This window comes from Plectrocnemia conspersa, unplaced genomic scaffold (assembly GCF_051122295.1).
Source record: "Plectrocnemia conspersa isolate PC_06_02 unplaced genomic scaffold, ASM5112229v1 ptg000014l, whole genome shotgun sequence".
Classification (NCBI taxonomy): Eukaryota; Metazoa; Arthropoda; class Insecta; order Trichoptera; family Polycentropodidae; genus Plectrocnemia; species Plectrocnemia conspersa.
The window spans coordinates 2,995,014-3,017,094 of record NW_028277178.1 but is presented as its reverse complement, the minus strand read 5'-3'; positions in this window follow the sequence as shown (position 1 = coordinate 3,017,094).

Here is a 22,081-nt window from a genome sequence, read left to right as displayed (position 1 = left end):
AAGTAAACAGGTATAAAAAATAAGTAAGACTTATAGAATATTGTCTGGAGGTGTGAATTTATATAATAATATTTCCAGGACAATTTGCGAAAATTAAAAAATAGGTTTGTTTAAGTGACCAAGATATATTTAAGGGTTGCGTTAAACTTTATATATTGTATATTTATACAAAATAAATACATTTCACTAAAATCTGAGTGTGAAAATTTCAACTCATTGCCGCAGAAGAGAGGCAATAACAACAATAACTTAACGGCGAGTTTTCACGTCGTAATAATTAATCCGCAATAACAAGAGTTAATCCAAATTTTTTGCGCTAATTCTGTATAAAAGCTTTATATCCGACGTATAAAAGCAGCGCTACTAGTGAGCCAAGTTAACATCATAAATTCTTTTGACATGTTAATATAGCCGTCCCGGGTTACACGCGAACTAGTGACACAGCACTTTGTATCGACACGATCGTAAAATCTTTGTTTAAAATATACACATATAGTTATTACACTTACGTATACCAAAAAAGTTAAAGGATTAATATACTTTTGAATATTTCTACCATGAAACTGTAGGTTTATGTGCTATATATATACTTTTGATAGTATATTCGTTTACACATACGTATTCAAAAATTTACATATTATCTTACAGCGTTGGATATCTACGTAAATGTAACTGGATGTGTCCTAAAATATTCATTTTCTGCAGAAACGTAATATGTACGTTTCTGTTTTATTACGAGTGGAAAACTCTCCGCCGTGAAATGATACTTGGCTGCAGTGAAAAATTATGAAAACAGTACGTGACAGACACTTGAGGGATTTCTGGTGTCATCTTTGAAATTACGCGGCGGTGTGTGACAAATTTGGCTCGTATGTGATCGTGTTTGCGGCGTACCAGATTTATTGTCGTACGACTAGAGTAGGGTTGTGATATTTTGTTGGATAAACATATTTTAAAAAGTTTTTAAATACGAAATTCTTTATTATTTTATTTATTGTTACGAATTTTTATACTCAAATTCAAGGTCATTCGACGCAACCAAGCTCTTGAATTTTATTGTGTATTCAACTATGTTTAAATGACAATAGTTGAGGGTTAGTTCATTAGCAATATATTTTTTAATATATTATTTAGAAACAGCTTAGGCAATAGCATATTAACCTGCAGAGAAAATTACTTGAATAATATTTTGTTCAATAAAGTCTGATGACTAAATTATTGTAAATCTTCATTAGTCAAAAGCATTACAACGATCCAAACACAATCAACAACTGCTAGTGCTAATAATCCAGTTTATGAAAAATCCTTTTCTAAATTGTTATACAACTAACTGTTAAAAACAAAAACTAATCTGAACCCTTGCAGTGTGTACATTTCCGATTTGTGTTTTACGAAAAATTTTCATTAAGGACGATTAGTCGGGAGGAGGGACTATGTTTGTGCTTGTGCTCTCGACGAGTGCATGCAATGCATGCATCCTGGATGCTGTTGCACCCCCAGGATCCTGTCGGGAAGCTAGGGGAACGCACTCCTCATTATGGCCGTGTGTCAAGCTACAAAGTCATTGGCGGGGATTAAAATGGAGGACTCACTTCAAAGTCCTCGGCACACGGTTTGCGCCTCTGACTACTGAGCCTCGGCAGCACCGAGGGGTGTGTCTGCACTAACGACACCCTTCCTAGTTGCTGTTGACGCCAACAATGTCTTGCGAAAAAATCACATCCTTTATGTAGTATGTGTAGAAATAATAAAGCTTTTAAGGGATGTATATGTGTAAAGTAAATAACAATAAAAAATATTGCATTTAATTTAAGAAAAAAAATATTTGTAAATCCTTTCATTAAATAATAAAATTCCTATAAAATTTTGAATGTCATTCGACGCAACCTAGCTCTCGCATTTTATTATGTATTTAACTATGCTAATATAACATAAATTATAATAATAATTTAGGTTCAGTCTATTTGATACACAAATATTTTTATTTGTTAAAAACATCTGTAAAAGCTAATATTATAATGACTCCAGTAAAAATTTTAGTTAAAAAGATCTGCATTTTTTTTTATAAAATATAACGTTCAGTAAAAAATTAAATATTTTTTCTCTTTAAAATAGAGCTGAATTAATTAATAATATTGAGAGACAAATAGAAAATATTGAGTGGTGGGAGTATCAAACGATTTTTCAATATACAAAATAATTCCTAATTCATCACTACTTATATACTTTCACATAAAAAGTTAAAACATCATTTCTTAACAATATAATTTAAAATTTAAATTTATATTTATTACAAGCAATAAAGCACAACAAAATATTTTAATAGTAATCTAAAAAAAAAAATCGTAGAACTTGAAGAGCCTCTGCTAAAAACATATAACTGACCATATTGATTTTCAAACTGACGTAATCTTAGAAATGCGGAATTCGTACGGTAATGAAAATTATTATTATCGATTTAAAATAATCAATCAATCATATAAACTGCAAATTTTTTTACACTTCTAAATCATTCATAAATAGATTAATTTAACACATGTATGTACTTTAACTTTACTTCTACTTTAAATTAAAAAATGGTTAAAAAAAATCAATTAAGACACAACAAAATATATCTAAAAAACTATTTTTTTAAAATAGACAACGAACTATTGCTAAAAACATCCAAAAATGTATATTGATTTTCAAGTTGACGTAATCTCTGGAATGTAGAATTCATACGGTATTATTTCCAATTTAATTATTCTTATTATGATAAATTGAAAATATTAAATTAATTATATATAGTTCATAATTCCATATTATTACTACTTTTTTCATACTTTAACAAAATAAGTAAATACATCATCTGCAGATAATTTCATTTTTTACTACAACAATATAATTTTCTATAAAAATTTAAAAAAATAAAAATGGGTAAATTAAATAGCACGATAAGCAAGTCGCTGACTTTTTACCTAAGATACCTGAATTTGAATCCCATATAGGAATTAGTGTTATATAAATTTATATTCTGTTAGTTAGTTAATTCTGATTGATCATTATAGATTAGATTTACTTGGATTTTTTAATCTCACAGATAAATATCGTAGTGATTAATTAAAACATCGAATCTTAACACACATATCAAATATTTAAAAGTATGTAACAATTAGCTACTTAGTAAGCTTATAGAGAATATTTTATACATATTTAATCAAAAATTATAACACATCAAAATATGTTTTTATTATTTTGGCAAAATCTACCTATATTATAAAAATTATTTCAAATATTATAGACAAAGGGGCTATTTCTAAAAAAAATTGATTATCGAGCCGACGTAATCTTGGAAATGTGGAATTCGTACGGTAGCTAAAATGATCAATATAAAAAGAAAATAATATTTTTTTTAACAAACGATTTATCACGAATATTTTCACTACTTTTTTTAATTTTCTACATAAAAAATTGATACATAATTCGCAAATAAATAAATTTAACATTTTCTTACTACTTCAGATTTAAATTATAAAACTGATAAGTGATAAATTAAATCATTTAAAACACAACAAATGTTTTAATATTAATCTAAGAAATATCTACCTGAAACTTTCTTAAAACTAACACATCGGTTTTGAAGCCAACGTAATCTTGAGAAGAAATTCATAATTTAATTTAAATTATCGTTTTTGATTCAGAATAATAATACTTTTTACAAATGATTTAAAGTTTATAGTTCAACATTTCCATTATTTCTTTTAAACTATTTAAACAATTACGAATCGACATATTTAACACAATAATGCACCCAACCTATTTTTTGCTTTCATTTAATTTACTAGTTTTCAAAGAATATTCTTGAATTTTTAAATCATATATATCATATTACTTATTATTTTATTAAATTTAATATTATATTTATAATATATGGTTGCCTTTGCTAGGTGCATATATGAACATTCATCATATTATTAAATTTGATACTATATATTATATGTGTTTTCGTTCCATATTTACTTTATGCACCAGTGAATCGTCGCATGCATCAAATTATGCCATATTATGTTAAAACGAGCAAACTGCTCAGCAAATATTAAACTTGTGGGGTCTGAAGGGCTGTGTTATTTTGCATTTCTTGTTTTATTTTCTCGGTCGTCGCTTTTCGACGAAAATAAATAAGGTTATTTGTACGTTGAATAAATTTTACACGTGCATTTAAACGATCCGAGTTTACTTTGGTCCCCGAGCGAAACTTTTAAGCCAGGCCATACCTACTCTATGAAAACATAAGTCATCCCTTATAGTTTTCACCCCCGCCGCACTCATTTGCATGCAAACACAGCCAGACGCCCTTGCTGCAAGCGACGGAGGGGTGCCGTGAAAAAAATCAACGAAGAACTCCGGGTATAAAGTATGGCTGAATGGGGAACAAACATCCACGTACTTGCCCCCAAGTCGTGCTTTGTCAGGCTTGTGAAACTGGGAACGCGATTTAATGAAATGCATTTCGGGGGAAATGCAAGCTTTTTATTAAAAACCAGGGGACCGATCATTGGAAAAAGCTTCGCTCTATTGAGACACTTTGGAAAAACAAGCAATTATCGTAAATATGGTGCACGCGCTCGGAATACTGCTCTTGTTGGTTAGGGGATATGCAATTTTGCTTTGTCTCTCGTTTGGTATATGAAAACGTTACCTGCATTATTATTATGAAAATTCAGACGTTCGACAGTGTTATGTATGCGCGAGACGAAACTCTTTAATCCCAGACACAGGGACACTCGTCTGCTTGAAGTGGTTCCCACTTTTATGAGGTTGCCACCCACTACTGGTTTTTAAAATGATGTACAGTATAGATGCTTCTACAATATATTTTTAAATAATAATTATTTTTTATACAGATGTCTCGGAATATGTTAGACAGCATCGGATTCATCATTACTGTCCGGCATTATTAATTTTCCGGAAAAAAACCCGGATTCCGAATGAAAGCATTGTTTTAAGCCTTTATTCTCTACTATAAAAACTCAAAGATAAACATATATTCATACATAATTAAATGTAGTGATTGTTCGTTTTCCAGAAAATAAAGAAAAATGAGGAAGACAATGAAGAAACTAATTACAATTTCTCATAATTTACATTAACAAGTGTTGTGCAAAAACGTGATACAGGTTGAACATGTAAAATATTGTATTGTTAAATTAAATCAAGAGGTCTGAATCATAGACAATTTATTATTTTCCTTTATGATCTCGATTCCAAATATTCACAGACAAATTTGTTAGTTAAGTTTGGGAAAAGTTAATAATCGGATATGGGAATTTAAGAATGCTATAATTTCATCAGATTTTCCCAAATTAGAAACTATAATTGGCTCTGTAATTTGCCCTTTTCCCTGGATAAATTCAATCATTTTCTGCAGGAGGGAAATATACATGCATATAATTTATTAATGAACGTGAAGGCTTTTCAGTTAAAACTAAACCCATTTTAATTACTATTATTAACAAAAAAATAAACTATTAAATATTTCCCTAAGAAAATTTTACGAATATGTAGAAATCGTTACCAGATTAAATTAAGTAGTTTCTAAAAAAATTTCTGATTTTCGCAAAATAGAAAATTAGTTGTCGATTGTTCATCGACCATTTTCTGCAGTGTAAAAATAATTTAAAAGATTTACATCGCAGTGAAGAAATATACTCATTTTATAAATCATTAAATTCGGATATCTTCCTTAAGAAAAACGCCTAAAAAATATTCGTTATTTTTGGATAGACATATATTTGCGAAAGTGGTAAGAATTTTAACAACAAAATTTAAAGACATCCAAAAAATTTTAAGGGATAGAAAAAAAATGAAAAATTAAATCTATTGTAAATTCATTTATAAAATAAATAATATAATAAAATGTATTTATATGTACTAATAATAATAATATAGACTAATAATCTGTGATTTTTAAGTATTAGTCATAATTATATACTCATTCGATTAAGTTGTTCTTCATTCATATTTATTTATAAAATAAAACAATATAAAATATAATGAAGGGCATCATATTTCGTATTGTAAACTATATAAATAATTCACCAATTTAATGCCATAATATTTATTTTTAATATCCAAATAAACATCAAGTATTATATAATAAGGAATCATAAAAATACACTTGAATGTTGTATTTAAAATATTTTATCAAACATTGTATGTAAATAAGTCTAAAGAATTTTTTTTTTAAAACATACTTAAACATATAAAAAAACCTTTTTTTAATTAAGTAATTATGAATTAAAAAGCTCCTCTTTCGTACCATTTTCTTTTATATAAATTCACGTTATTATTTATATTTAAATAAATTAAATTTCAACATTTAAGCGCCTCAACCACAAATCTCCTTTGCTCTGCCAAATTAAACACGTTCCAGCCGAGCTTTCAAGCTTCGTCCTGGAAAAAACGAGTAATAGCTCGCCCCTGCAAAAACGAAGAAAAAGTAGAGATACATCCTCAAAAAAGTACGATCCGTCACGTTGACTATGTCGCCAGACTTTGTCTCACTTTGAAATCGCAGGTATATAATACGAGGCGGTTAAGAGGCTTTTGTTGTTGCACTACTCCTGAAGATTTAAGTGGTACGGCTACGGCATTAAGGCTGTGGTCGTGGCCAAAAGCTTAGATTTTGTACATGAAGGGATCAAAAGGGAAGGGTGGCGATATGGTGGTAGTGGAGACCTTAAGCTAAAATATGACAAGATTTTTCAAGAAGACAGCCAAGTATGTGCCGCCATTTTCTCTTTGTCTGCAGCCACAAAACAAGAACCAAGTCTCGTTTCCATTTCGTAAATTATGCACATATACATATATATACCATATATGAATAGAACATGTCAATTATACAACATGAGCATGTCTCAAGAGACCAACCCTCAAGGTACATTATGCTGTATATCTGTTATTTATATGACATTATATTTAATTATACTACAACAATTAAAACAGTATGATACTATTATATAACAAATAATTTTATAATAATATAATATATTATTAAGTTCGATGGCACCATCCATGGAATATTTTCATTATGTTACCAATTACAGAAGAGTGACATGTTTTTAAAAACAAATTGCTGTTAGCCGATAAAGCATATTACGAACCGCGGTTTTCAGGATACACCCGAGATCATGTATTATTTTTTAAATGTAATAATCTTTTCTGATTAATAGCGTGTACCTTGTGACTTTAGCTGTTAAAAGCTTTCTCATGGTGGTATTCCATTTTGGTACGCAACCAATTTTTTTTAGATTGTTAAAACGCTTTAATCACGTGCCAAATTTGCATTTTTATGATTTATTAGCATAAGTAAATTCCCCGAATTGTAAATAACTAATATAATGAATAGAAAAGTGATACAATTTATGCACCCAAAAATAAATGTTAATCTGTTTGTGTAAAATATTTTAGTAATTTTCTGATCTTTTGAACATTGAATTTAAATTTAGAAGTATTACAATTAAAATTTAACGTACTTTAAGATTATTAGAAGAAAATTATTTTTTTCTAAGAGAGCAAAAAAAACATATGGGTGTCAAAAATTTACCCTGCATTTGTAATCATAGATGCAATTTTCTAATTTATCTAAATTTTACGAATAACCACATCTGAGTTTTTGCCACGTTTCATTTTCACAAACTGAACTTTTTACAAGTTTCAAAATTATCTCGTGTTATATATTTTTTTATTTCTATTTTTTTAACATTTTCAAGTTCTTGCTTTATGATTTAGTAAAGCAGAGACAGTTAATTTATAATATATTAATTACTTTTATTTAAAAAAAATATATTGAATTATTAATTAATGTTTCCTACAAACGAATAAAAAACACTAATTATTTAGGCCATTGCGCGACGTGCTCAAAAGCGTGGATCCTTGACTTAAAAAGGTGCGCTTTCTACTTTTGACATCGAATTAAGATCCACTTTCGTGAGCAGTGGCTCAAAACCGTTAATATCCCATAAAAATAGCAAAGGGATTTTTCGTAATAAAAATTTTAAAAAACATGTATGAAAAATCGAAGTTTCTCTCAAAATATCTTGGAGAGCTTTAATGTGATTCCTAAAAACTTCGATATCTAATTTTGCGATCGGTTGCCACACCACTTAACTATTGTTGACAGTGTGTAATTGTTTAAGTTTGTATCAATTTAAGGGCGTCTATGAAAATTCAGCACATCACAAATTAAAAATATGCCACACTTGCAAAAAATCTTGATAAACAAAGATTTTTAAAACTACATTACGCAAACGACCCGCTCACTAAATTATTTTTTTACTCACATAAGCCTATCCAGTCCTAGAAATATTCACAACTCTTTGGGCGATGGAAGATAAAGAATAGAGGGATTTTGATTTTAATTTATCAAATATAACAGATTAAAATTTAAAACTATTCGTCAAACCTTCCCTTAAAGTAGCAGTTCGATAACTTTAGTTTAAGTGCGTTTCTAGTTCAACTCTCAAAATTAGAACCAAGACAATAACGAATAGCTACAGCACAATCAATCTAATATTAATTTTAATTTTAAAAATGTCAGTGTGGCACTTAAGTATTAATTAAAATAATAATAAATTAATTTCTAACATCTTTTCACCACAATAATATATCTAATTAAGTGTATGTTATTTTTATATAATATTACATACAAAATAAATACTTTGACGTTTAAAAAGTACCCTTTTTCAGGAGCTCCACCTTGTTTGAAGTTACGTAAGAGGCAGCCGCCAAGGGATGAGTAGAAACCTTAACCCTTCCTCGGATCCCGTATCCCTGTGGTCACGAAAACCGGCTTTGTGCTTTACGGTGGTCTCGGTAAAGAGATAAAGAGGGTAGCTCAAAATAATTGCAAGCCATGCAAATTACGAAACCTCTCTGAAAAATATCTTAGAAGCTTTCCGCCATCAACAACTAAGTATTTATATAATAGTTATTTATTTTTGTAATATACATATACGCTTTTTTTTCACTCTTTCAACATCGTTCCCACTCATATTATCTTCGAGAGTGCGATGACAAAAATACGTTTACTAACGGCACACTGTTTTATTATCAAACTAAGATACAATATAATAAACCGTAAAACAATCCATCATTGAATTTCGCCAGAATTGGATAATACAAAGGGGAAAGACTTCGATATTAAGTCCGCATGCCAGGATCATAAATTCATCAATCATCGAGCATCGCAGGATAACGGACAAGATTTTCGAAACAAACGCTTTAGCGATTCGTCTTACGAACAATAAAGTTTTCTAATAATAATTTATAATTGCGCGAAATTAAAATTTCGACGTAAAGTTGCCTTGATTGCTTATGTTGGTTATACATTATATATGCATACAATAATAAATTGATTTAATTAAAAACCAATGAGAAATTGACATGCATATGGATATGAATTAATACATATATAAAGAAATGTAGATGTGTTAAAATGACAAGTCTTGAAAGTCAGAGTCTTTGCTGGCGTGTCAATGCTGTAAATGTTAGATATAGAAAAAGCTTTCGACACAGTATTGCATGAAGGTTTGATCCATATACTACACAAAAACAAAACCCCTGATTGTATGCTATAATGAATTGTCCCATACTTGAGAACTATAAGCTATTGTTTTACTGAATAACACTCGATATTGCGTTAAATGACAGCTTGAGTTCCTCAGGGAAGTTTTCTCGGGCCGTTAATTTTTATCTTATTTACGAACAATATGCTAAAAATAAAAATACGCTGATGCAAATATTAAGAAAAAAATTAAAACAGATGTATAATTGTTTTTATTTTATTTAATTGAATGTTAATATCAAAAAAATCTATATTGATAATATTTTTTTAAATTCGAAAGACAAATTTATTAAAATGGTTATTCATTATGACTGTTATTTTTTTCTAAGAATTAGTATTTGAAATATATCAATGCATCTAATATTTCATAGAACTTTAAATTTTAGATGAAAAATTGACAGTATAAATAAATTTATTATATAATAAATAATGACTACCTAATTAAATATTTATTTAATTTTTGATAGCTGTCGACACTAAAAATTATTTAAATATGATTTAAATTAAATCTTATAATATATTTGTTTTTAAGTAATATATTTAAACATAAAAGGTTTAAGGTGTATAATTATTTAAACAAAAATATGAAATTTACTCTAATAGAAATCAGACGGAATGTCTTACAAAAATTTTAACTAAATGTTGATTACAAAAAAATATTATTATCCAAAGTTAAATAATTTTATATTATTTCTTGAATATTATTATTTGAATACAGATAGCTCTATAAAGGCATTTAGGAAACCAAAAACAGAAGTTCAATAAAAAAATTAAGTAAGAAGAGGGGAGGGGTTTCTTAACTTCAACCGTCAGATTAAAATTTTGATTAAACTAAATTTTTTGTTTGTTACAAAACTCATATGCTTGATAAATTTAGCATATGAAACTAATGTAATTTTTATAAAGTTGTAGCTAAGAAAGATTTAATTTTAGTCATTATATATCAATTAAAAGGTTCACAGTCAAGATTAAATTTAGTCATAGATAACGAGCGAGAAAGACTAACGATCATAAATCACTGACGGTAAATAATAACAATATACTAAAATGTCATTTTTGGTGTACAACCGTCTCCCGAGTATGCCGTGTGAATTTTTTGCAAATACTTTTTATTTTATTATTAAACATCAAATGTACGAGAATGCCGAAACAAAACGTGTCATAAAACTTACATTGTGAATTAATATGGATTATTAAATAGGGATTTTCTGTCCCTTTTCGATACACCGCATTCACTACCCACTTAATTTCTAAATGGCTTTTGCGAAATCATAGATTAGCCGAAGAATTTTGCATCTTGAAAATTATGTGAGATAAATATTTCATATGGACTTCTCTACTTCTCCGGGTGGATCACTCTGTGTTTATTTATCTTTTTGTTTATTCAAAATGTTTGTTAGAATAACCTCTAAATTATAAAAAAATATTGCAAATGGTTAAAATCCTCACAGAAAGTTATAAATAAACAAATGACGAAGTTACAACCAACATTTAATTTAAAAAATAAATCAACTTTATATTCGCGTTTTATTTTTAATTATAATAAAATTAATTTATGACTGCAAGGATCATAAAACACATACAACATTAAAATAGCTATACTGTTACTATTAAAACTGACACATAATGAATTTTACTATAATACATAGTTATATATAATTCTTAGAAGGAGCTACATATGATTTTGACGAGTCATTTGTCACTTTTTACAACTTCTCGCATTCGTGAATTTAAGCACATCCACTTAATTACACTTCGTAGAAAGTGGCTGAGGTTACGAGCTCCCACACTTGTGATTTTTTAACTGTTTCGCTTACGATGTCATAAATTTTTGGTGCGGTTAATTTGAGACTTGCCGCGCGTCAATTAGCGGGAAATTTATGCACGAGAATTTGTCACGGAAAATGCTGAAAAAAAAGACTGAAATGAAACTCAATACGCAGGCGAAAGAATGCAAATATACTTAAAACATTGTGTTCAAAATCAAAAAAAAATTTTGAATGTCAGTGCTTGTATTTATAATAATTCTACGTTAATCACTGGTGAAGTGTCAACTACCGGCGATGTTATATAGTCGGTATGGTTATAAAATGTTACGACTTTAATTATAATGTAATTAAGATTAGATTTAATTGTATTACTATAGTATATTATATTATGAGCTTATCAGCAGGAACAAATGTTAAAACACGAGTAAAGGTTTATCTGAGCTCGTTTTACAGTCAGATCTGAAGTTTAATCGCACGTTAATCTATCGTCGAACTTAATGGCAAAGCGATAATTAAGTTGTATGAAATTAAAGTGCATGAAGATATCAGGGAAAGGCGTAACTACAGCGTGTTAGGGAAAACGCTTATAAATGCGTCACATGAGTTTTGCACGAATTTCGTGCCGAAACGCAATTAATTGACGGTCAAAAGTTTGACGTGACGTTCGACAGTTAAGGGGAGAGATTGTGTAACTTGTGTAAAGTTGTGTAATTGATATATAAACACGTATAACAATTATTATAACAAAGATATCAGATTGTGAAAACTATTTTTTTATAAATGTTTCTAATATTCGATATGTGTATATTTTACATATATTAAATAAGCGGTTATTACGTATTCCCAGCGCTCATCGTTCGTCAATTTTATCGAATTTAATACACACCGAGTCGATTGTGAACACCCAGTAGCCGTTCGATTGTTATAATACCATAGGCCTTAAGCTTTTGAACGCGACTGAACAGCAATTATCGATTATCCAGTGTTCGTAGAAGATGTACGCCAGATAGCGGTAATTAGGTCGGACTTCGAGTACGTATGTTATAGTATATATACATGGGCACAATTTACATATAACATTAAAAGCAAATCTTTAATTTATTGTTGATGCATATAAAAAAATATCTATAATTTTCGGACATTTCATAGAAGCTAAGTGTCATTCTAAAATTATAGTGCAATAGTAAAATTTTGCAAAAAATAACCATTTCAAAGCAATTAAGAAACGTATTTATATTGTAATATATAAACTTACTACCAGCTTAAGACTGACTTGTGTTATCTTTGGTATTGTACTGGTATTAAAACTCTCTTTTCAAAGTCTATATATCGATAATTTTAGTCGTATCGTTAGTTTTTATACACTATATTAAACTGCTATTGATGAAGCTCACTAATGCAACCAAATGTATGTTGTTATTTTGTAGGTGCTTAAGAATTCCATATGATAACAAAAATTAAATTCTTAGTCATTATAACAAAGTGTATGTTGTTATGTTTCGTGTCATTAAATCTCAAAAAGGCTCGTATGAGGGTCCGATCGATCTGATACATAGCTTGTTTTGAAGCAAAAAACTATTTTTTTTATATTTTTGAGATCATTTCTTTGTTACATAACAGAATTACTGGGAACTACTAGGTACTATTTCCTGAGATAAAGCAAATATAATATTTTTATGTTGACACGTTTTGAATTTTTAAAAATTGCGCCGAAAAATAGGGTGGGCCGATTTCGGCCCTCTAAGACTTTGCTATCCAACCTTGATAAAACTAATCAGGCTACATTGTGCACCATTTTATTTTCGAGCATATGCTCATTCTCGTTATTGTATTTCTCTTTTTGAACAAATAATATGTTATACTGGTTGTACAGAAGATAATATGCCCCAATACTGGTAATAATGATATCGGTACTACCGGCAATGCAATCTCTAGGTAAAATGTGTAGCGATTCATACACAACACCAGTCGAGAGACACGATACATGCGCGTCTGAAGTCCAGCCAACTGTGCGCACGAATCTAGCAGTTATCTAGAAGCACGCTCATTTTAACTACTTTCTTTAATGTGCGGAGTGTGTATACGGTTTACGCGCAAAACAACAAAACGAGACTATACACACTACTCCTTCGATCAGGGACTTTCGCCTCGCCTTCTATTCAAACATAATTTCAATGACACACGCCCGGACCTATCAACGCAAACGAAAATTCACTATCTAAGCTACGAATTGCTTTTTTAAATTCAATATTGACTACGTCGATCTGAATTTTAGAAACGACGGTCTTTTTCGGAATGTATGTAAGAAGTACAAGAGTTTAACGACCATGAAAAGTCTAAAGACAGTGATTATGAGTATAATTAGGAGTAATTAAAGTTTACACCTCAGCATATGCTAAATCAATGGCGTCAGGTGTAAATTTTTCTGAGAAACAATTTTTATGAGATTTATCACCACCTTTGAAAAATTGCATAATGATTGAAGTAATATTTTTTAATTATTGCAGCTGTAAATAATACGTAAATAACTTGATTATATCTAATAGCTATTAGAATAATATAATAACTAAAATTATTGGTGTTTAGTTAAAATTCTGCTTACTCTTATTATAAAACCCGCTTATTTTTTTAACATTTGCAAATTATCATAGATGTCTAAAACTTATTTTAACAGAAAGGTTTAACAACCTTGTCTATGAGCTGCCTGTCAGATGAGAGACTATATGAGTAAGAAAACCATTATGGTCGCTATATTATAAAGCTTTCATGGCTAAAATTCCAATCTGGAATAAGAGAGTAAATGCCATTTCCTGAAAACGGGTCTTAACTGTATTCTCGCACACATGGTTATAGTAGCATAACTTAGTTTATGACTAATATGAAAATTACACACTATATTATGTCCAGCATACTGAATAGTTAAAACAAATATTTCACTAATATAATGTACTATACAGAGATGAAAGTGCGCACACGATCATCTCGAAAGGAACACGAGACGAGAGAAGTAAGAGCCCCTCTGAATTTACGGCAACAAACGGATAATTTATGCGAATGCCGGCTTATTAATGCGGCCCTGTTTTAAAATATACTCCTTGCGATTTTTCAAGCCGACCACCATCGCGAGATGGCAGCACGCCGAAAACGAGACTTTAATTTATATCATCCGACGAAACCGAGCAATAAATTACCCCAATGATAATGAATAATATCCGCGGGTGGGTCGCTAATTAACGATTTTCGCGGTTTCAGAATAACTCTATCGCGTTATAGTAAATAATGCGTATCACATAAAGTATGGCCGCAATACTCTATAAATTTATTTAACTGTTTGTTATTAAATATAATATATATTTACATAATATATCTTGCATAGTATCTTATATATAATTGTTCTAAGCCGTCGTCGCTTCCGGACGCGCATAACTTTAAACGAAACATTCTCCGTTCAATTCTATACTCTATAAATCGTAACGCTTTGTATGAACGGTGTGTAACAATACACGTAAACAAAGGAAATATATTTAATTATAATAATAAATAATAATAAAAATTAAAATTTAATTTGTTCCGATTGATTTTCGAGCCGCCGGTAATGCGTTCTGTTGTTTCGACCAATCAAAAATAAGCATTCAAATATTCAAATAGCGTCGACCAATGAAAAATAAGCATTCAAATTCACATAGATAGTACCGTGACAACACTTTTAAATAATTATTATTTAATAATAAAATTTTGCTACGCGACAATAATTTTCATTAATTCGTCATTTGACTGAATAAAAATGAAATATATACATAATGTGTTGAGGATTAGAAGAATACATTGATTAAACTAGATAAACAATCATAAAATAATCTTCGTAATGAAATTTTCAAATTTTGAATTCCCGGCGACGGGCTCCGAGGCCTAAAAGTGAGTTTTTGCTTTTATAAATAATCGGATTGCAAATTAACTAGATGTGTTATAACTATGAAAATTAAATATATACATAATGTGTTGAGGATAAGAAGAATACATTGATTAAATTAGATAAACAATCATAAAACAATCTTTGTAATGAAATCTTCAAATTTTGAAATCCCGTCGCCGGGCTCCGAGGCCGAAAAGTGAGTTTTACTTTTATATTACATAAACATTATCATTGCTTTCCGATTTAATACATATATACGTTAGATTTTAAGAATTTTAAATTAACCAGTAATGTTTTAAACATGAACGTGTAATATATCCTTAGTATGTGAGGATTGAAAGTTAACGTCGATCAAATCGGCGCTGTCGGACAGCTTATAAATGTGTAGTTTCTTGGATGTTATCTAATAAACGACATTTTACAATGATTATAAATATGTGATTGCATACCTGGAATAATCGATAGCCAAAATATCTAAGAGTGGGTTATTTTTAATTCCGATGTGGCAAAATAGGTACAATTTTTGTTCTGTGCCATCATTCCTCTTTCTGAATAGCCAAATTTAAGATATTCAGTTACATCAAACTTATGTAGTATGTTCTTTATAAAAAGATATTACTTGCTGACAGTGACTTCAACACGAGAAGATTAACTCTTTGTTTATATATACCAATTCTACGTTGTAGCCATATAGGTCATCAAATTGTTCCATCATTGCTTCTGAAAAATAATTAAGAAACAATAAGACTCTTATCAAGAGTAAACATTGAACACATTATTACTACCAGGGGCGTATATTCAGGGTGTGCTAGGTGTGCGGCGCACACCCGCAAAACCATCTAAAATATAAATTTAGAAATTTAGAAAATTTAGGGCATAAAGCGACATCATTTTGCATACAGTAGTATGCAAAATTTTAAAATTTTAATATGCAGTGTATAGTATGCATTGGTATTTGTCATTCGCTCTAAAAGTTTCCGCGCGACCGACACGCTATGTATTACTCATGTGGCACGCCGACCTTGAGTGCGGCGGCCGACTAAAGTAAATTGTTCCGAGATTTAACGGCTGAAGTCGATCTGTCGGCTGGCAGCGCTCAGTAGTAAAATTGGTCTCGAATTTGGTGCGCGTACTTCAAAAACTCTTGCGTCCGTCGCTGCTTTTTTATTACATTATATCACAATAACAGGTCACTCATTTTTTATATTTTGGCGTAAAATAGTTTATTATCTTATTTACATATGATCAATATTTAATTTTCTATTCTAGATTATATTTTTTTATTTACCCCAATAATGATGAAGAATACTGTTGAAGATATTCTGAATAATCCATTTTCAAAAAGAAGTTATGAAATTAAATTGAAGATAATAAAAATTGCCAAACCACGTCCACCTCTTCCCAATTTATTTATGAAGCATAAAGACAATAAATGTGAATATACAAGACATTTTTCATTTTCATCATATGAACGAACTGAGTGGGAAACAGGCTGCGAACTTCGATCTAGATTGTTCTGTTGGCCATGTTTATTGTTTTCCAAAGAAAGAAGCGTGTGGAATAAAAGTGGATTTGCTGACCTTAGTCATCTGATAACGGCACTGAAAAAACGCAAAAGAGCGCAGTCACACGTTCAATCATTTTTTTCTCTCAAAATGTTTGGAAAACAACGAATTGAAGTCATGATTGACGCTCAACGTAAAGCTAATATAAGTCAACATAATGAACAAGCTAATAAAAATAGAGAAATATTAAAACGAATGATTGACGCAGTAGTATATCTAGGAAAACAAGAACAACCTTTTCGAGGCCACGATGAGTCCTGTAATTCACTAAACAAAGGAAATTACCTTGAATTTTTAAATGCACTTCGAGAATACGATTCTGTTTTGGATACTCATTTAAATACTGCAACGGTGTTTCGTGGTACTTCCCCATCCATACAGAATGACATAATTGAAGCAATTGGTGATGTTATTAAAGATCATATTAAGGAAGAAGTAAATTCAGCAAATTTTGTCGCTATTATTCTTGACGAAACTTCAGATATAATGACGAACTCACAGCTCTCGACAGTTTTGCGTTTTGTTTATGAAGGTAAAGTTTACGAGCAGTTTATTGGCTTTACAGACGTTAGTTTATATATATTATAATTAGTTGGACAGACTTATGATGGGGCGAGTGTAATGAGTGGGCATATTAATGGTTTGCAAGCCAAAGTACTCGAAGTTTATCCATTGGCCATTTTTACACACTGCTATGCTCATATGTTGAATTTAACATTACAACAAGGTCTTTCCAATATAAAAGTGTGCAAATCATTCTTTCAAACTTTAAATGGATTGTCTGCATTCTTTTCGAAATCTTCCAAACGAATAAATGCTTTACAAGAGTTTGTAGGTAGAAGACTTCCTTCTGTTACACCTATAAGATGGAATTACACATCACGGTTAAGTAACACAGTGCAAAAATACAGAAATGAATTTACGGACTTTTTTCGAGACGTCGTGAAAAATTGTGAACTATGGGACCCCGACACTAATAAAAGCACGAGATTTTCTCAGCTTTTTGGAAGATTTTGAAACAAGAAAACTTCTCCACATATTTTCAAACCTTTTTGGAAAAACTGATGTGTTATACAACATTTTACAATCCAAATCTTTTGACATATTATATTGCTGTAAGAAAGTTACCGACATTTTGCAACAACTCAGACATGAACAGGAAAATAATTATAAAACATTATGGGATTCTTATGTAACGGAAGAAAATTATCCAAGACTGAGTAATGATTTGCTTGTTGAAGAAAAGCACGCGTTTAGCCAACTATTTAATACAATAGTTGAATACCGTTTTTCTTCAATGTCCAAATTGGAATATTTTCACCTTCTGGAGAAAGAAAAATATGAACAATATAAAGGAAAATTTCCAAATGAATTACTTACCAAACTGCAACAATTCTATGGAACATTATTTGATTATATAAGTTTAAAAAATGAGCTTGCTGTTCTTTATCATTTGCCTGAATTTGCAGAGAAATCTGTTCATGAGCTTGTACAATTTATGAACACAAATAATCTTGAGTCAGGTTTTCAGGAAATAGATAAATTAGGCAAACTAATATTAACTCTTCCAAGCAGTACTGCTTCAGCAGAACGTTCATTTTCTGCTCTGAAACGAATTAATAATTGTTATCGAAGTACCCAAGGCCAAGAAAGGCTATGTGGCCTTAGCGTGATTTCAATAGAAAAAGGGATCCTTATGGACATTAAAAAGAAGAGCACTTTTTATGACAGCGTGATAGAAAAATTTGTGAGTAAAGAAAGAAGATTAGATTTTATATATAAATAATTATAATTTTATGTTTATTGGAAATTTGATATTTTTATATAATAATATTTTAGATTAGGTTTGATGTTTATTTATTTATTTATATATGGGAAAAAGCTGTAAGGCAGTTTAGGCATGCCAAAACCTCGGCTAATAAAAATGAAAAAATGTACGTTTTTTTTATTTTTTATAGCACACCCAATATTAACACCCACCGTACGCCACTGATTACTACTAATATAATCCATAAATTAAATTTAAACGACAACCGAAGAACACAATTGATGGATGTACTGTAGAGGATTAAACACGTAGATTGGCATCTTTTCATCTTCTACAAAATTGTCACAATATGTCATATATTTTTTATTATTACTAGCATTGTAATATGTTTAATTAACTTCGGTATGTATACCTTTAATTGCCAAATCACCGCTGTTTGTCTTTTAATATTAGATCCTGGAAAGTCAATAGTAATTTTGTTAGAATAACCGTGTTATATTATTCATTTATAACTAAACACTTACTGGCACACCCGCAATTTATAGTTTTGTCTATAATTTCAAATGCTGCATCACTTGAATCATCTTCAATTGTCACTTTGTAACAAAAATGCCACGATTATAACATATTTCTTGCCAGATGTGACAGAACTGTCAAAGCAAATTTGGGAAGTCCCGCGCTTGAGAACGAACTAAATTGATTTTAACGAGCGAAATTGATTTTAACGAGCGAACTTTATTTTAACGATTTAAATTGTATAAAATTTATTAAAATATGTATAAAAATCATCAAATACAAAAAAAAATGTTTTTTAAAATATTTTTTTAGTTTATAGATTTAAAATATAATATAAATAATGTGGATATGTATTAGCTTCTCTATACAGAAAAAATATGTACCTAAATTTTGGCGAACGTTGGCAATTTAAAGTTTTAGTTTTTAGAGAATTTTTAAAACTTTGCTTTAAAAAATATTTTAAACAAAAAGGGGCAAAGTTTCAAAATAAGTACTATTCATTACCAACCAACTACTAAGCGCACAGTATTGCAAAAATCCCTCTTACTGACGCCTTTGAAAGTAAACTACACAAAAATGTATAACACTAATTTAAATATTTTTTAAATTAAAAGTTTCAGAATAAAATTTCAAGATTTATTCAAAATATTTTTTTCAACATTAAAAATATTTTTTATTTTATTATGGATTTTAAATATTATTAATTTATTATAGATTTTAAATATCATTAGTTTATTATTAATTTTAAATATAGTGAAAACTTTTTACACTCATTAATTATTAAAATATATAATGCTGCGCAGAAAAACATTTACTTTAAAAAATATGTAAATCAAAATATTTTTTAATCAAAAAAGACAAAGGTTTCAAAATTATTAATATTTTTAAAACGCACTTTTGGTCTAAAGTAACAGATTAGGTGCTTGATATCTTTAGTTTATTGTTTCTTTCTCATTAGTAAATGTAATTAAAAACTGACTTTTATATTTACACATAAAACATAGAAATATTTTTTTTAAATTATAAAGTAACTTATGGTGTCACCAAAAAACTTTTTTATTACGAAAATTTAAATTTATGATATAATTGTGTTATGCAGCGTTAAAACTGGCACTCAAACACATAAAATACGCTAAAACACAATCAATGACTTATAATCACTCACATTGCACTAACTATATATGATCGATTGTGTTGTAGCGTTAGTAAGGTGTAACAAAATATTTTTTCATATCAGTAATATTTTTGAGCGGATGTGTAACCGATGCTATTTATTATTATATTATTTATTAAACTGTAAACCTACTTTTAAATGATACAAAATGTTACGTTTTAATATTTTTTTTATGTTGAAAACATTTTGATATTTTTAGTTTTAATAATATTTAGTAAAGTTACAAACCTATTTTAAAAAATATTACAACGAAATCTCTTTGTAACGAATACCGAAATAACAAAATTCCCAGTATAACGAATCTTTAATTTGTCCCCGAAAAACTTGCATACAAAATGTTTTCATTATAACGAAGACTGATCTCAGTATAACGAAATATTTTAATCCGAATTTAAGAATGACGTTGCAACTTTACACAATATTTCTCCAAATTCAGTTCGTTCTTGACGTGGTGTGTGACAGATGTGTTCAAAAGCGACATTACAGGTGTTTCGCTGACCCTCAAACTTTTTTTATAAAACATTTTATTCACAAATTTTATTGTTTCATACAGTATCCTTAAAAATGGGCAAAAAACTATCTGTCAACCTTATAAGAGGTTATTTTGATGTTGTAGTAATGTGATAATTAAAAATAAAATATATCATCTTCCTTACGTTCATTATAACGAATTTTCAGTATACCAAAATTTATTCATTGGTTCCGTGAGCTTCGCTGTATTGAAATTTCATAGTACAATTTTTAATTTATTATTATCTAGCCAAGTTTTAAACCTATTCATAAATGATATACAATATTTAGATTTATCATTAAATATCTAAGTTTCAATATAACGATAAAACCTAACGTTGTAAATCTAATAAATAATATAAAATGTTTTCTTCTGGAAATATTTAGTCAAGTTGTAAACCTATTTTCAAATGAATTGAAAATGCTAAGTAGTTTTTTATAGATTGAACTATTTTGTCTATCATTGAAAATTCTAAATAGTAATGTCCAATTTGAACCATTTAATTTTAAAAAATATTTTTAAAAATCAGAACGAAGCAAAAATTATATTTAAAACCCAAAAAGTTGAGGGTCCGGTATACGCACACTCGCTAGCTATCGGTACCTCACGATAGTGAGGTACCGACAGCTAGTAATGTATAAATATGACTAGCATTGTGCTTATTAAATTAATTTAATAATTTATCCAGTTGACAGAATCTTAATGACTTAGAAGTGACTCGGAGGACTGGACCAAATCTAACGATTAAAGTGGAAGGGCTACTTATTTGAATTCCCTAGATTTTGATTTGGCGTAAGATAGTTATACAAGTCGAAAATAAATTAGAGGGAAAAGTGATAAGCCATAAGTCAAGTGATTTACTTACAGCAGCATTCAGCTTAAATAGTGTCAAAAATCTATATTAACCAAAATTGATTTGGGCGTTATTTATAATATAAATCATTTAGATGTGTTGCGTCACAAATAATTGCGCAACGATTAATACTGTTTTTTTTTAATATAATAAAAAATATTATTCCCAATACTAGTTTATGTTTGTTGCAATAAGACACATTTCTTTATTATTTTGCATATCTGTTTTATAAGCTTTAATTGCGCCAGTAATAAAATTTTAGCGTCATATCGCTAATTAAATTTCCCTAAAATTATTAAACAGTGATGCATTTAAAAGCCTTGTTTCTATACACACGTGCGTAGTTAAGAACGTTACATATTTTTGTAACGTTCAATGAAAACCCCTACTTTTTATGTAGCACAGTAT